General features: G+C 45.5%; 1 protein-coding gene and 1 long non-coding RNA gene across 9 annotated transcripts in view; one reads left to right on the plus strand and one right to left on the minus strand.

Moving 5' to 3' along the window:
* Positions 1-7,375, minus strand: part of LOC117868478 (tubulin-specific chaperone cofactor E-like protein) — a 103,780-nt gene extending 96,405 nt beyond the window's left edge. The window contains exons 1-2 of one of the 8 annotated variants that reach the window (XM_034754422.1): positions 2,198-2,287; positions 1,596-1,698 (exon numbers count right to left, since the gene is read on the minus strand). The gene's annotated coding sequence lies outside the window, so the exon portion shown is untranslated. Of the gene's footprint in view, positions 1-1,248; positions 1,273-1,422; positions 1,480-1,595; positions 2,159-2,197; positions 2,328-2,352; positions 2,401-7,341 lie in introns of those variants that run through there. The other 7 variants (XM_034754428.1, XM_034754423.1, XM_034754426.1 and 4 more) reach the window with 7 other exon arrangements.
* Positions 2,406-16,219, plus strand: part of LOC117868481 — a 35,398-nt gene continuing 21,584 nt past the window's right edge. Inside the window, exons 1-2 of the long non-coding RNA XR_004643646.1 lie at positions 2,406-2,656; positions 9,719-9,880. This is a non-coding gene — a long non-coding RNA (uncharacterized LOC117868481). The remainder of the gene's footprint in view (positions 2,657-9,718; positions 9,881-16,219) is intronic.

The raw sequence follows: 16,219 nt of genomic DNA on the forward strand, positions 1-16,219 counted from the left end.
CAATAACTATATGCTAAGTGTAAGAGACCCAGAAAGTGAAACTGACTAGTAACCAGAGTGAAACTGACTCACCCCAGCCAATGAAATACAAAAAAAGACAAACCAAGGGAAGCAAAATGTATATCAGACTTTAATGCTTTCATTTCCAGTGATCTAAGGCACACAGGTTTCTTTAGTTAAATGTTATAAAGTATATTAAAATCTTTGGAGGGAGGGGGCAACAAGCAAGTTGTTCAAACCTAGAGAACAAAAACATGATAATAGCCAACTGGATTTGTCAAGAACAAATCATATCAAACCAATGTAATTGCCTTCTTTGCCTGTGTAACCAGCCTAGTGGATAGGGGGAAAGCAGTAGGGGTGATTATATGGACTTCAGTAAGGTTCTTGGTGCAGTCCCACATGAAATTCTCAGAAGTAACCTTGGGAAAAATGGTCTAGATGAAATTACTATAAGGTGGGTGATAAATGGTTGAAAGACCAAGTAGCTATCATAGTTCACTGTAAAACTGGCAAGTCATATTAAGTGGGGCCCTTCAGAGATCTGTCCTGTCTGGCACTATTCAATACTTTCATTAGCAATTTGGATGAAGGAGTGGAGAGTATGGTTATAAAGCTTGCAGATGACACCAAAGTGGGAGGATTTGCAAGCACTTTCAAAGACAAGATTAAAATTCAAATTTATCTTGATAAACTGGAGAGCTGGCCTGAAATCAATAAGATGATATTCAGGAATGACAAGTGCAAAGTACTGCACTTCAGGTGAAAAACTCAAATGCACAAAGATAAAATACCATAGAAAATAATTGGCTAGGCAGCAGTATTACAGAAGAGGATCTGGTGGTTATATAGGATCACAAATTGAATAAGAGTCTACAATGTGATGCTGTTGTGGGAAAAAAAGGCAAATGTCATTCTGATATGTATTAGCAAGAGTATCATATATAAGACACAGCAGGTAACTGTTCCATCCACTCTACTCAGCACTGGTGAGGCCCCAGCTGGAGTACCATGTCCCAGTTTGGTACACTACACTTTAAGGAAGATGTGGACAAATTGGAGAGAGTACAGAAGAGAGCAACAAAAGTGATAAGAGGTTTAGAAAACATGATCCATGAGGAAAAGTTGAAAGAAATGGGCATGTTTAGTTTAACTGAAGGCTGAGTTTTCAAATACATAAAAGGTTATTATAAAGAGAATGGTGATCAATTTTTCTCTGTGTCCACCAAGGCTAGAACAATTAGTCACCTTAGTTTGCAGCAAGGGAGATGTAGGTTGGATATTAAGATGAACTATTCTTATAGTTAAAAAGCTTGTTGCTGAAACAGGTTACCAAGGGAGGTGGTGGAATTCATATCCTTTTGGGGGTTTTATGAACTAGTTAGACAAACACTTGTCAGGGATGGTCCAGATATACTTAACCCTGCCTCGGCGAGGGGGGTGCAGGAAATGGACTAGATGACTTTTCGAGGTTCCTTCCTGTCCCACATTTCTGATTCTAAGGTGGGAGAAGTGCCGATTATTATAGCACATATTAGGTACAGCCAAAACCGGTAAGAAGTTAATACACAGCTGAGTTTAACTGAACCTCATACCTTTTTTTTTTTTAAATCACATGCATCACTTTTTCTTCTCCATGATGTAGGCAAAATAAGCCAATATCTAGGACAGTCATGCACTTGACTAGTGGTGCTCAGCCTTGGGGGGAAGGCGGGAAAACAAAGATGCATCTAAATGAAACTGGCTTATATTTGAACTCTCAAGGTGCAGCCGGCCATTAAAGGCGTTTCACAGAAGGTCCGAAGAAAAGCCTTCCCTGTTTCTCTCACAACCCGCCCGGGCCCCGGCCTTCGCCAGAGTCAGGAATCACCGGATCCAGAGTCACTCCGCATCCCCCCCGCGCCCATCAGGGCCACAGCACCCTCAGCCCGCCTGAGGACCCGGGGGGCAGCGACCCCTCTCCCGCAGGGTGGTGCAGCCAGTGCCCTTCCCCCGCACGGCCCAGGGGGGACCCGGGGCGCAGCGCCCTGGGCCAGGGCAGCGCAGCCCCCGCCCGCTGCGAGGATGCCCTGACGGCTCGGCCACTCAGAGCCCCAACGCCACGGGGTGCCCTGCGGGACACTGGGGGCCCCACACCCCGGGGGGGGGGGTTGGGACGCGCAGGCCCCGGCTTCCCAATCTCGCCCCCGGCTCTCACCCGGCCCCGCTCTTCCCCCGCCCCGACGCCGCGTCCTGCACTGAGGCCTGACCCGGAAACAGCGTCTCGGCAACCAAACATCACGTGAGCGCCCGCTGCGCGGGTCACGTGAGCAACGTGCGGCTGGGGAGAGGGGGGGAAAAAAGGGAGGTTACCATGGAGACGGTGAGGCTTCGGGGCCTAGCTGGGGCCAGTCTGCCTAGTCCGGCATGCATTGCGCTCCCCTGGCCCGGAAGTCTTATTTGGGGCATCCTCGGCCCCCCTCCCGCCGGCCCAGACCCCCCCCAGTGAATGGGGCAGCATCACAGTGCGGCAGTGACGTCATACCCCATGACATCACAGTCCCACGGGGTGACATCATAGAATGACAGGGAGCTGTGACCCAAGCTGCTGTGTTGCATCATCGCTGTATAACAAGCTGAGCCCTGCAACAAACAGCAAGAAATACCCCTGGCGCAGGTAGGTGACTGAATCCTGCTTATTATTCACTATTACTGTTGTTATTGATGATGATGATATTTGGAGGAGGGGTGCTAAGAAAGGAGTCCTTTATTTTTGAAATACAATGTTGGTATCCCTCATCCTCACACTGACATCTCATCCTCACGCTGCACCATGGTGACAACAGACAGGGGGCATCCCATTAGCATGGCATAATGCCCACCCTCATGTTGCCTCGTCAGGCTGGGACACAAAAAGTAGCATGAGGCTGTGGCTATGCATCATCACACTCCTTCTTTGGAAAATTATTTGAAAAAGCTGTGTGGACATGCTAGAGACGGGGCCAAAATAGAGTCTGGGATCTGAACCCACTTAAGCTGGGGGGACACTTAGCTCCAGACCCAAATTGTGCACTCACACTCGTCTGTAACCAATACAGTCATAGATTCATAAATTCTAGGACTGGAAGGGACCTCGAGAGGTCATCGAGTCCAGTCCCCTGCCCGCATGGCAGGACCAAATACTGCCTAGACCATCCCTGATAGACATTTATCTAACCTACTCTTAAATATCTCCAGAGATGGAGATTCCACAACCTCCCTTACATGTCCTGCTGTAAATACAGTCATACAATACACTGCTGCTGTTGCCCCAGGGAAACAGAAAAAAGTATTCTATGGAGAAAAAGTTATTGCTAGCTCACTGATATTGTATTCCAAATTTAGAAAAAAAAATACAAACGAGGGTCTATATAAAAGGGGGAAAAAGAGCCACAGGGTGGATTTTTGTTCCACAAACCTGACACCTAATCCACAGGCAGTTTGGATAAAGGTGTTTTAGATACTGCACTGCCTCTCCACCCCACCTTTCACCTAATACTTACAGAAGCTTGCAGGAAAGCCCAGCCATCATTTACAAGTTTGTCTGCTTCTGCTGCTTAATACCTCGGTCATGGCTCCTCTCTGCATGTGACTGGCCATGATGTCACAAGAGAGTGTGATAAGATACATAGAGGATAAAGCAGCAGCACTGGATAAACTTGTTGGCAACAAATCTTCCTGATTTCCCACAAACATCCTCAGTGATACTAGACGATAAGAAATAGAAACTGTCTAAAATGAGGGATTTCACCTCTGCTACAAGTCATCAGTGGAGGAAATTTGTCAGTAGAGTTACATCAAGGATGGTGAAATTAAATGGGTCAAAATCTTTCCATGAGGCATCAGCAGCTCTGCACCTCTCCAGCATCACCAGCACAATACTACTGTTACAAATAGGCACCCATCCATAGCCCACCAAGACAATTGAACACAGTAGTATCATTATGGACGCTATCTAGATGGATGGAAGGAAGGCCAGTCTAGCGTGTACAGCGCTAACCTGGGCTGCGAGAAACCCACATCTCTACCACAGACTTCCTGTGTGACTTTGAGGAAGTCACTTAGTTTCTCTGTGCCTGTTTCTCTATTATTGAAATGGGGATAATACCACTTCCCTTCTTCACAGGGTCATTGTGAGGGCAAATACATTAAAGATGTGCAGCATTTAGATATTGCAGTGATGGGGGCCAGCTAATTATATCAGATCTATTGTGATCTCTTTGGGCTAATAGCTTTGTCGTCCTACCTATCTAAAGCACATACCATGCTGTTGGTATAATACAAGTAATAATACAACTGATTGATCTGAGGGCAAAACTCTTGGGACAGCAGTGAAACTCCACACCAGAGATCACAACGAGCCCAAGCCTGACCATTTTCAGAGCACTCTGCTGTAACAGTAGCTGTCAACACAGCATCTAGGTACCTGTTACAAGATTAAGAGCTGCATTAAGCTAGTTCAGAACTGGTCCTGCCTATTGCCACCCTTTGGTTCAGCCTCGTTCTCTGATTCCCCACCTCTGCTCGTTGCTGGGCCTTCATTCATGCAGGAAGGCCTTTAAAATAAAATATTCGGTTTGCAACTGTAATAAAAAAAGGCTGGTAAGAAGTATATCGATTTCCTGGTCCCAGTCACCTGTCTTCATTCAGGGTTACAAAAGGTTACTATCCTGTCAGTGTCCGGTCAGTTACCACAGTTGCTGTCAGTATGGGCCTGTGCTTTCACATGGTCTGAGTTGTATCCCCAGTGTCTCCCTGAAGTTTAGGTATGTGTATACCCATGAAGTCAGAGCCCTGGATTTGTTACCATGGCAATGTGCAGTGTTAGAAGCCATGCTATCAATACTCCGAAATATACACTCAGCTTTCACAGGGCTGGTTTTCTCTTTAACAGAGAAGAAACACTTATCTACATTCCTCTGAATGGCTTATTTGCTTCCTTTTATACATTCCTGAGAGTGCTTTGTCTCTGTTTGCTTTGCTTCCCACCTCCTCATCTGTTTTAGTAAGATAAAGAACCCAGATGCATTCAGAATATGCAGTCTTCTTCTAACAACCCCCATGTTTTTGCACAGGTTACCTAAGCTATTCAATCACTAGTACACAAAGAGTAAGAATGTACCTTAGCTCATAACTTGTGCCATGAGATGGCATTTCGATACCAAATTCATTTTAATTGCTGCATTCTAGAGTTACAGATTCAACTGGACATAATAGATTTCCTTGTTGACCTCTACTGGGTCAAGACTGTGAGTGTGAGATTATGACCAATGCATTCCCTGGGCTAAATACAAGTCTGCTTTAATGGGTACTACATAACTCGGAGAATTGTTAATGGGATATAGTCTTTCACCTCTATCTGCCAGTTTGAATTCAGCCCAACCTGGTAGTGATTGAAAGTGCTTATCTGTTGTCTGTCTCGTGGTCCATGTGAAAAGAGTTTGGTGGGTTTCAATCCAATCCCTAGTAGACAGGTATCCACATCACAAAACCACACCCGGCACTATGTGCACCCCTTCGCTGACAGTCTCAGCAGAGAACTCAAGGACCAAATAGGTTATGGGAACTAAATTCACCTCTTCACATTTCCTTTAATGGTTGAGGACCCTGTTGGTGGGTAAATATGGGGGAAGGTTGCACTGCTGTTTACCTGTAATATAGCTATTCTGTGAATGGAAAGTGGGCTTCACTCAATAAGGCATTAGTCCTGCACCATTCATCAGTAATAAATTCATGCTGGGTGAAAGACCAGCTTAATCCTTATTTCATTATTCTGACACATTTTAAAGATGAACCAGTACTCTGGATGCAAACATCCCCAAACCCAGAGAAAGTTTGGCTCAAGGTTCATATCCCATGGCTTATGCCCAATTCTACTGTACCGTATTTAATTTCACTTAATAAGAATGGTTGGGACCTATGGGAATGAGGCACCCAAGCCCCATTGATTTTCAGTAGTATTTGGGTGCCTTATACACATTCCCAGCCAATAAAAATAATAGTTAACACCTTTAAATCTATGGATCCAAACGCATTTCAAAAAAGTTGGTAAATCTCATTATCCCAAATTTACAGATGGGAAAACTGAGGTACAGAGAGGTGAGGTGAGTTGCTCAAGGTCACACAGGGAGTCAGTGGCAGAGTCAGTACGCGTTTAATATCCACTGGATGATGCTGCCTCCAAATTGTCATCTAAATATTGAAATGATTCATTTTTAGTGTTGTTTAATCATTTTTGGCAAAAATTTAAACATCTGTGGCTCTTTACTTCTTTTTTGTAGCTTTTATATCCATTTGCTTATTGGTTTGACAATCACATCTTCCTTTACCCTTGGGGATTATTCTTCAATTCCTCCGAGAGACTTCAATTTTCTCACAAATCTCTCTTCCTTTCACTTAATTTAAACATTTTTGGCCAATTTCATGATTTAATAATGAGAAATAGATGGGGAGCTGTAATAAGTGTTGAGAGAAGAACTTTCATTTCGGCTGGGGATTACGAGGGGAGTTAAAGGTGAAAATCTCGTTAGACATATCATCCGAATTTGAGCTCCAGAGCAGCAGAGGGGCTCAATCCAGATTGATACTGAAGGCCCTCCACTTCCATCGACATCAGTGTGGGCCTGTCTATTCTGCATCTGAGAATGAATCTCCCAGCCCAACGCCACTGACTTGTGGTAGTGGGGCTTGTGCTAGCACACTAAAAACAGCAGTATCGATGCTGCAGCTCACGCTGGAGCCTGGGTTCTATAACTTTGGGGCTGGGAGGAGGCGGTTCAGAGCACCATCTACACAACTATTTTTAGCATGCTTGCACTGATCTGTGGACCCAGGCTGGGAGGCTCGCTGTCAGATGCAGTGTAGACATACATGGAGATTTTGAGGGCTCTGAGCACCTTGCAGTATTGAGCCTTTTAAAATGTGATGCTATAATAATAAATGCACAGCAGTGGCAGCTCTCAGATATTTATCTAATAACTTTAAAATCCAACTTCACTCATAGCTATCCCCAACCGATCAGCTCAAAGCAGCTTCTCACTAAACCATTAATTTAAAGTAACAATTCACTGTGACCTCAGATTTCACATAAGAGCTTCATGAATCTTTTTGTGGGTCTCTGTAAATTATCCAGGCCTAATGCACTCTCACGCTACTTTTCAAATAGGCATCACTAGACTATAAGCATTTAAATATAATATCACTAGCCTGTAGATATCACTTGATTCACTTTTGATTTAACAAAATCAGATTGCAAAATAAAAAAACCCAAATCAATAAATACCAGCACATTTCTGCTAATTTTTGGTTGGTTTCTGAGCTCACCTTGAGATGATCATGGGACAAAATGGACTTTAACCGTTTTGTTTAAGATTTTTCCTGCTTTCCTGGCTAACCATTAACAGCTAAAGGGAAGAGCTTTTCAGGTAATTTCCTGAAACATGCAAAAATCTTGTGCTATTTGCACTGCGGATGAATTTTACCCAGCAAATATCCAGTGTAGCTGTAGCCATGTTGGTCCCAGGATATTAGAGAGACAAGGTGGGTGAGATATTTCTATTGGACCAACTTCTGTTGGAGAGAGAGACAAGCTTTCAAGCCACACAAAGTTGGTCCAATAAAATATATTACCTCGTCCACCTTGTCACCCAGACAGTGAATAAACAGTTGAGCTTCCAGGCACACTGCAGGGTCTAACTTGCCATCAGCTACCTGATATTTCACAGTGTTATACAGTTTAAAGCCAGAAGGGATCATTAGATACTCTAATTTGACCACCTGGATATCATAGACCCGGGTGGACAAACTTTTTGGTTCAAGGGCCTCATCTAGGTATGGAAATTGTATGGCGGGCCATGAATGCTCATGAAATTGGGGGTTGGGGTGCGGGCTCTGTGGTGGGTCCAGAAATGAGGAGTTCAGTGCACAGGAGGGGGCTCTGGGCTGGGGCAGGGGGTTGGGGTGCAGGTGGGGAGAGCTCTGGCTGGGCGTGTGGGTTCTGGGTTGGGGCTGGGAATGAGGGTTTGGGGTGCAGGAGGGTGCTCCGGGCTGGACCATGGGGTTCAGAGGACAGGAGGGGGATCAGGGCTGGGGCAGGGGGTTGAAGCATGGGAGGAGGTCAGGGGTGCAGGCTCCAGGTGGTGCTAACCTCAAGCAGCTCCCAGGAACAGCAGCATGTCCCCCCTCCGGCTCCTACGCGGAGGCGGGGCCAGGCAGCTCTGCACGCTGCCCTGTCCGCTGGCGCCACCCCTGCTGCTCCCATTGGCCATGGTTCCCGGCAAATGGGAGCTGTGGGGGCAGCGTGTGAAGCCCCCTGGCTGCCCCTACGTGTAGGAGCTGAAGTGGGGACATCCCCCTTCTTCCCGGAGCTGTGCGAAGCCATGGTATGTGTGGAGTCAGGCAAGCCCCTGACCCCGCTCCCCGACTGGAGGGCCGGAACGGGGCAAGCCCTGGACCCTGCTCCCCGGTGGGAGCTCGAGGGCTGGATTAAAATGTCTGACGGGCTGGATGTGGCCCTTGGGCCATAGTTTGCCCACCCCTGTCATAGGCCATTACATTTCACCTAGATACCCTTATATTGAGCCCCAGGACTTTTGTTAAACCAAAGCATTTCAGTCCTAAATTGTTGTGTGCCCCTGGCAGAGAACAGGAGAGACCAAGGTGCCACCAATGCCCAAGGCCCATGGAGTGGCAGAATGTTGATTAAGTGAGTCAGGCCCAGATGATCCCAGCAGGTGATCCACACCCCATACTGCAAAAGAAGGTGAAAGAAACCCAAGGTCCCTGAATAGGTGATGGTGGTAACTAGTGATGGTACGAGACTCTGGCAGGGATTGCACGGAGAAAGCTGATGAATGTTTGTTATATTTATGCTGTCTCTGGGTTATTTGGTCTGATCTGGTATAATTGATGGGTCTGTTAATTTATCTGTGTGTTTTTACAAGATAGACCAGGGAGCCCAGAACACTTCAGGTGGGGTGTTTTTTTGGTGCAATTTAATAAAAATAGGAATACATAAACAGATCAAGGGACTGTTGGAATGGTTAAAGCACAAAAAAGCAGGTGTTTCTGAGATACTATTATTAATTGTATTATCAGAGTCCCAATGACAGACTAGGACCTCATTGTGTTTGTACAGTGCCTAGCACAAAGCACTAAGGGACCAAAGCAGAAATGTCTGTACAGTGCAAAACCAATGCAACTGGCATGAAAACCAATCTGAGCAAACAGTAATCAGCGATACAGAGGCACTGCAGCCTGCTGGTTAGAGTGCAGAATTCAGGGTTTTAACCCCAGCTGCGCCGCTGACGTAATGCGCAGAATTGGCAAGCCACTTCACGCTTCTGTGCCTCATGCGTAAAAAGGGGCTAATGATACTTACCTAGGATTACTGAGGTAACGTCTGTACAGCATTTTGAACATATAGGGTGAAATCCTGGCTCCAATAAAGTCATTGGCAAAACTCCTATTGACTTCAACGGGGCCAAGATTTCACTTGTAAAGTGCAATCTGAGTGCGGAGTTGTGTTATTAGACATAGCAGTGAATGCGGGGGACCAACAGGTGTTAATATGAATGCCATGATCGCTTAGTATGTGTGCCCCACCAAGTGAGCTGCCTGGTATGTTATCATTACAATGTATCCCCACTCAGAACAGTGCTGAGGCCACGACTGAGAAATGCCTTCCTTGTATCCTCTCTAGGGAAAAAGCTCTCTGCACCCACAAGCAACGGCAGACCTTCTATTCAGCTCAGGCACCAGCAGCACTAAGAGATACCTGAGAGGGCACCATGGGCATTAGCATGCAAATCAGCTCAGCGAACTCTGGATTCCTGCCACATAACACACCTGTGAAACTCAGCAGGTATGAAAGGCAAGCATGGGCACAGATTATGCTAAGAGTCCTCACCAAGCTGAGAAGGGTCCCTGGTGTAGCCCACTTAGACCCTCCTAAGGGGTCAATAACTCCTTTGGTAAGCTGGGGGTTTGTCTGTCATTCTCCAAAGAGGAGCCAGCACTATCTGTCCCCTGCACAGTTTGCGGAGACCTGATTCTAGCTCATTCTCTGTCCAGAATGGAATACAAGAAGGAGGAGCAGCTAAGAAAGAATCCGCTGTCAGCTGCGCCTCATGTCACGGAGTCTGACAGCCAAGAGCACAAGTGGCATGGGAAAGTGTCAGCTTTCTAAACCCTAACCCAAAGCATCTACGGACCTAGCTAGAGGGGAGCAGGCGATGGGGCTCCAGGCATGGAGCTGGCTGGGCCTTCCTTTGCCAGCCCTGCTGGAGTATGGCTACTTTTGGAGTTGGGAGGAAAAATCACGAGCTCTGTAGCTCTCCCTGATCGTGGAAAGGGACTTACATATACAGATTGGCCACAGGATCTGGCCTCTGGAAAGATGCCGGCCTATTTATAGGATTCCAGCTTTCCTTATGTTGAAGCAATGATTATTAGCTAACACATGGCAATGCTCCAGCACCTTTCATCTGAAGCTTTCAAAGCCCTTTGCAAATGCAAATGAATTAAACCTCACAATATGCTTCCCCTCGCTCCCATGTATCAATCTAAGGTACTTATCTGGTCCCCATCATCCTAGTATCTGAGTGTCTCACAGTCTTTAATGTGTTTGTCCTCCCATGGCAATGCTATTATCTCCATTGTACAGATGGGAAACTGAGGCACAGAAAGGCTAAAGGATTTGCTCAGGGTCACACAGGGAGTCAGTGACAGATCAAGAAATTGAATCTCCAACTCTCCCAAGTTCCAGCTAGTGCTCTAAGCACTGCATGATCCTCTTTCTTCATAGCAGCGATAATCTTCCCCATTTTACTTGCGGGAAAATTGAGGCACAGAGAGGTCTAGGGAATTGCTCCAAGTCCCACAGTAAGTCAGCAGGAGTTCCAATCCCCTGCTTTAACCAGGTGGTTACTTTGTGCTCTGTAAACAAAATAACCATATGCAAAAGCAAGGACAGGCTGAGTGGTCAAGCACACAGTACTGAGGTATTATGGCATGCTATGGCCTTCCATTTTTGGATAGGGTCCCTTTGACATTGTGATTTGTTCATGTAGGCCACAGGTGTTCCCAACAGACAGGTCATGTGCAGTGCTGATAGACTGGTAACATCAGATTTGATGTAAAGACAACAGGCCAGATACTATGTGGTGCCTCACAGGAAGTCCAGCCCAGCGTGTGCATGGGTGTTTAAGTCTCACAGTTTTGCACCTCTGGGATGTTCCAGGGACCAGCATTAAGTCCCTGGCCTAAATTAGAGTAGCCCCTGGAGCTAGATTAATTTACAGCTGCTTCCCCCCAGCCACCAGTGGGCTGCTCTGTAGTTCAAAATAGCTGGATTGTCCCAGATGCTCCCCCTCCTGTCCTATGACATCCCTGGCCCCTCCCCCACACTGGTAGGGTGGGGGGTTACTGCAGGGGGTGGCGCACCGCAAAAGTTCCCCAAGGGAGCAATCCTGCACCATTCTGCCTCCACAGTGGCACAAAGGGGCTGTAATGAGGGATGGGATCTTGCCCAGGGGCTGCCTGTGAGGGTTGGTAGTAACTGGGATTTGCAATTTACAGAACATGGGGGAGTCACTGGGATCTGGGGTTGTCTCTGTGCCTCTATATTGTCTCCTGGCCCTGAGCTCCGTTCAGTCTCTTGGCAATGGCTCTGGTAGAGCTGTACCACCAGAAGCTTCAGCAAACACTGCTGCCCTGTCCCTTCAGGCAAAGGAAAGGAGAAGTGGTGGTGGGCGGGGAAGGTGACTGATAAGGTACATAGCATGGATAAGGAAGCTAAGGGCTTGGCTACTCTGGCGCTTTACAGCGTTGCAACTTTCTCGCTCAGGGGTGTGAAAAACACCCCCGAGCGCAGCAAGTTACAGCGCTGTAAAGCGCCAGTGTAAACAGTGCCCCAGCGTGGAGGTGGAATACCTGCAGCGCTGGGAAAGTTCTCTCCCAGCGCTGGTGCGCGACCACACTCGCACTTCAAAGCGCTGCTGTGAGAGCGCTCCCGTGGCAGCGCTTTGAAGTTTCGAGTGTAGCCACGGCCTAAATCTAATTTAGTCAGTATTAACTCATGCTCTCTTGCCCCACAGGTTTGGGAAAGGAGAGAATCCAGCAGAGTAATTATTCCAGAATAGCGTGTCCACATGGGAGTGTTAGTGCAATAGCTATTCTGCTACAGCTGTGCTGGTCAATTTCCCCAAGTCCTAAGAAACCTCAGCTGTTACTTTTGATCATAATTTGGTATAGAAATCTGCATTATTCTTGCACACATCTGCCCAGCTCCGTGCCATCTGAAATGACCAACAAACAGACCCTCTTAATGTCAGAGTGAGTTGTATTGACACTAGACCTTAGTACAGAGGCACTTAGCAGTGGCAGAAATCCTTTCTGGATTTCAGGGTCCTTACTACGCTCTGACCTCCATTTAGGCTGCCCATAGACTAAGCCTGTCATGGCTGATAAATGGCGCAGGAATAAAACCGGAAGCTGTATGTTCACCTAGTCCTGGTTTAATCCTGCGAGCATAATCAGAGCATCTCCTGTGAACACCCTCGCAAATGTGCTTGGGCTGTTTACTGTAGACTCTGGAAGAACAATAGGTTTTTGGCAGACAAATCAGTCATCTTAACACTCATCTGGAAATAAGAAGTCTTTTTTTCATGCTCATTTGCCTTTGCTTTAGGCTTAGAAATAAATTACATCAAATCTCAGCTCAGCGAGAACTAAGTCTGGAGAAAGTCAAAGAACTAAACTCATTAACATTACCTGGGCCCTAGAGAAGGGCTGATGTGAGACTGGAAGTGTTCTCTCTTTGGGGTCTAAAGCAACATGAGTTGTTGGGGGGCCAAACAGAACTGCAGAGATATAGGGCCAGATCAACAACTGGTATAAATCAATGTAGGTCGACTGATGTCTATGGAGCTGTGCTGTTTACATGAGTGGAGGAGCTGGCTCATATTGTGTATTAAACCCCCTCTGTGCTGCACTTCAGTTTGTATCTATAGTACACAGTTTGGGCTAGATCCCTAACTGGTGTAAATCAACATAAATCCCTTGACGTCGATACTGATTTATAGCAGCTGAGGACTTGCCTATTTAAGAATGCTAGCAGCTCATTAACAAAAACCTAAGCCTGTTAGAAATGATTCCATTTGGGCACCTTTAAGCAAACATTCCATTGCAAACCATTGCAACCCTAGAGCATGGGAACTGGAAAGCAGAACTAACCAAAAACAAAAGTGAAACTGACTAGCCTAGTCTCATTGATCCAACTGTGAAAAAGGCAATGCCAAATAATGTAAATAGTGCAAAAAGTAAATATTAAATCTTTTCAGGTTTAGTAATCCAAGCTGTTATTTGTCATAGTGATAACAATGTTTGTTTTGAAACAAATGTTTCAGTGTTTGATGTGTGGTATGAAAACATATAGAAAATATATAATCACAAACATGACTGTGTCTGTCTTAAAGCTGGCCAGGGACATTTGGGTCTTAGAGGATTGACAGCTCTATTGATAACTACGGTGCTGGAATATGAAGAGGAAACTAGAATATTGGGCTGATAAAGTTAGCTTCCTTCCCTTTTATTATGGATCTCTCTTTAGCAGACTTTTTTTTTTTTTTAACTTTACACCGTTAAAGGGCTGCCAGGTTCCACTGGAGAAGCAGCTGTACATTAATGGGGTTTCAGCTGATCCCTGCCTACAGTTTGTGAAGTACTTTTATCCCAAAGATGCAATATTAGTTGCTGTAAAAGGGACTATTAATTCAGCGGGAACGGAGTGCATTCCTTCCTGAAAAATCTGAGTTGTATCCATTGTACTGATCCAACTGATAAGAGACTGAATTTCTCACCATGGCATCAAGTATCAGAGGAGCCTACTTTTACTGAATTCATCACTACTGCTTTCAGGTGTGTGTTTTCAATCAGTTTGTGGCCATCAAATCATAATGGGATTTCTGGCACTTTGGGTTCTTTATATTCTACTCAGCAGGCATTTGTGCACATTTATCTTCTCCTTTAGAGTTTGTAAAGGAGAAGGTGGAAGTTGAATAATTTACAAATTATGCCCACCAGCATTTAGACTTTTTCCCCAATATGGCAGCAGCATCTTTGGAAGGGAATTTATAAGACACTGGACTTTTAGTCCAGTGTCTTATAAATTGGGTTTGCCCCAATTTTTCTTTTAGATCTCTATCTAAAGTCTGGTTTAGAATTTTTGCAGATTTAGGGCCCAATTCTGATCTCATGTATGCTACTATTGTATCAGTGTAACTCTACTTGCTTCTATGGAGTTACTCTTGATTTACACCAATGTGAATTTAGAATCAGGTCTTTAAATGTACAACTACAGCCACATTTCCACTGAAGTCAATAGAACGATGCCCATTTTACACCTGCTGACAGTTGGTCCCAAAAGTCCTGTTAGAAGGGGTAGGAAGGACAAGTGGGATATTATAGGTAATTAGTTAGGGACAATGGGATCTAAATCTAGTTAGCTATGGTTTGTCTCTTTGAACAGGCATTTTTTCCTGTTCTTATAGGCAACATATAACAAGGTTTCCTTAAACTCAGCGTTGAACTCTGCCTCTGTTTCTCCTTTCTCACATACCCCAGTGGACCAACTCACCAGCCAGCTACATCAATGAAAGGAAGTTCTTTCCTTCCCTTTTCCAGGAACCTATTTACTGTTCAAACAAACTCAATCTAACATCAGTCAAAACAAGAATACCAGGTCCTGCTGCATGGCCCCTCGTAAGATACCTACCTCAAAGGGCTTTAGTTTCTAATGCTGCTTACACTTTTCCCCACCCAGGTCTTTCAGTTAGCTAGCATTACATTAAACCCTTTCCTTACCCCAGACCCACCCTACACCCTGTAACTCTCATCCCTGAGCTAACTTCCTGTCAGACCTTTCTCTCACTTGGAGGGAGACAACTGATTAATCACTGGCAGGAGGACTGACCCTTAAAGGGCAACCCTATCCTATGACACCACCTTCAAGGAACATTTTTGGTTCTGAAATGGTTACACTGTCTTCTTCACTATTATCCAGTCAGGAGAACTGAACTAAAAAGAGATCAATTCCACTTTTGTCATTTTCAGCTTGCCATAGTCCTGCTGGCTTGCAAGCCTCAAAATGTGCCTCTTGTGTTTTAATGATGCCGCCAAGTTCAGTAACAAGCCCTATGCTAGTCTTGCAAAGGCCTTAGGTCCACATCAACACTTCCCAGTGCCCACAGTTAGTTACAGGCTGGACTTCAGGGGGAAGTACTGAGTGAAAAATTAAACTGCCTGGAATGCAAAACGAATAAAACTTTCATCAGAAAAGAATCCCCAGAGTTTTAGTTATTCTCATACTAGAGCTTCTCCTAACCAATAAGACAGGCCAATCTGCAGGATGTGTGTTTTTATATTAACAGGGGAGGAAGGTAACCAAGGGAATTTAGGTAATAGAAACACTCAGTGTCCATGCCTCCTGGTTCTGTAGCGAAGCTCTTGTAATGGAAGAGGAGACAGGGGGGCTCCGGTGAAACAATTAAAAGGGATTAAAGCCAAGTATTATATTTTAATTGATCTAATCGTCGCCTCCCAGTGGACTCCACAGAGCTAGCTTACTAGAATTACCCCCATTTTATCAAGAGATGGCTATGCTGGGAAAATGCAAGTTGGATGGCAAACCACTCCAAATCTTGACCTTCATTAACATGTGAGTGGGATTGGCCAAATGAAAGAGGCCATCAAAATGATTTCCAGGGTGAGAACAAAGGGGAGGGGCAGTGTCCCACTCCAGTTTGAGTGTGTGTTCCTGCTCTGTTTGTGTACTTGTACATAGGCCATACTTATAGGATGGGGAACTCTATCCTGGAAAGCAGTGACTATGAAAAAGATTGGGGGGTGGGGGTTATATTAGCTGAACATGCATTCCCAGTGTGAGCCTGTGGCCAAAAGTGCACCTGTGTAAACTAGAGCTGCATAAACAGGGGAATAGCAAGGCGGCCTAGAGAGGTTATGTTACCGCTTTAATTTGGCAGTGGTGCAACCGCTGCTGGAAGCTGCAGCTAGACAAATTCAGACTGGAAATAAAGTGTACATTTTTAACCATGTGAGTAACTGGACCATTGGAACAATTTACCAAGGGTTGTGGCGGATTCCCCATTTTTAATTCAAGGTGGGAAGGTTTTCTATAAAATAT

The sequence above is a fragment of the Trachemys scripta genome, chromosome 21 (genome assembly GCF_013100865.1).
Source record: "Trachemys scripta elegans isolate TJP31775 chromosome 21, CAS_Tse_1.0, whole genome shotgun sequence".
In the NCBI taxonomy this organism is placed as follows: Eukaryota; Metazoa; Chordata; order Testudines; family Emydidae; genus Trachemys; species Trachemys scripta.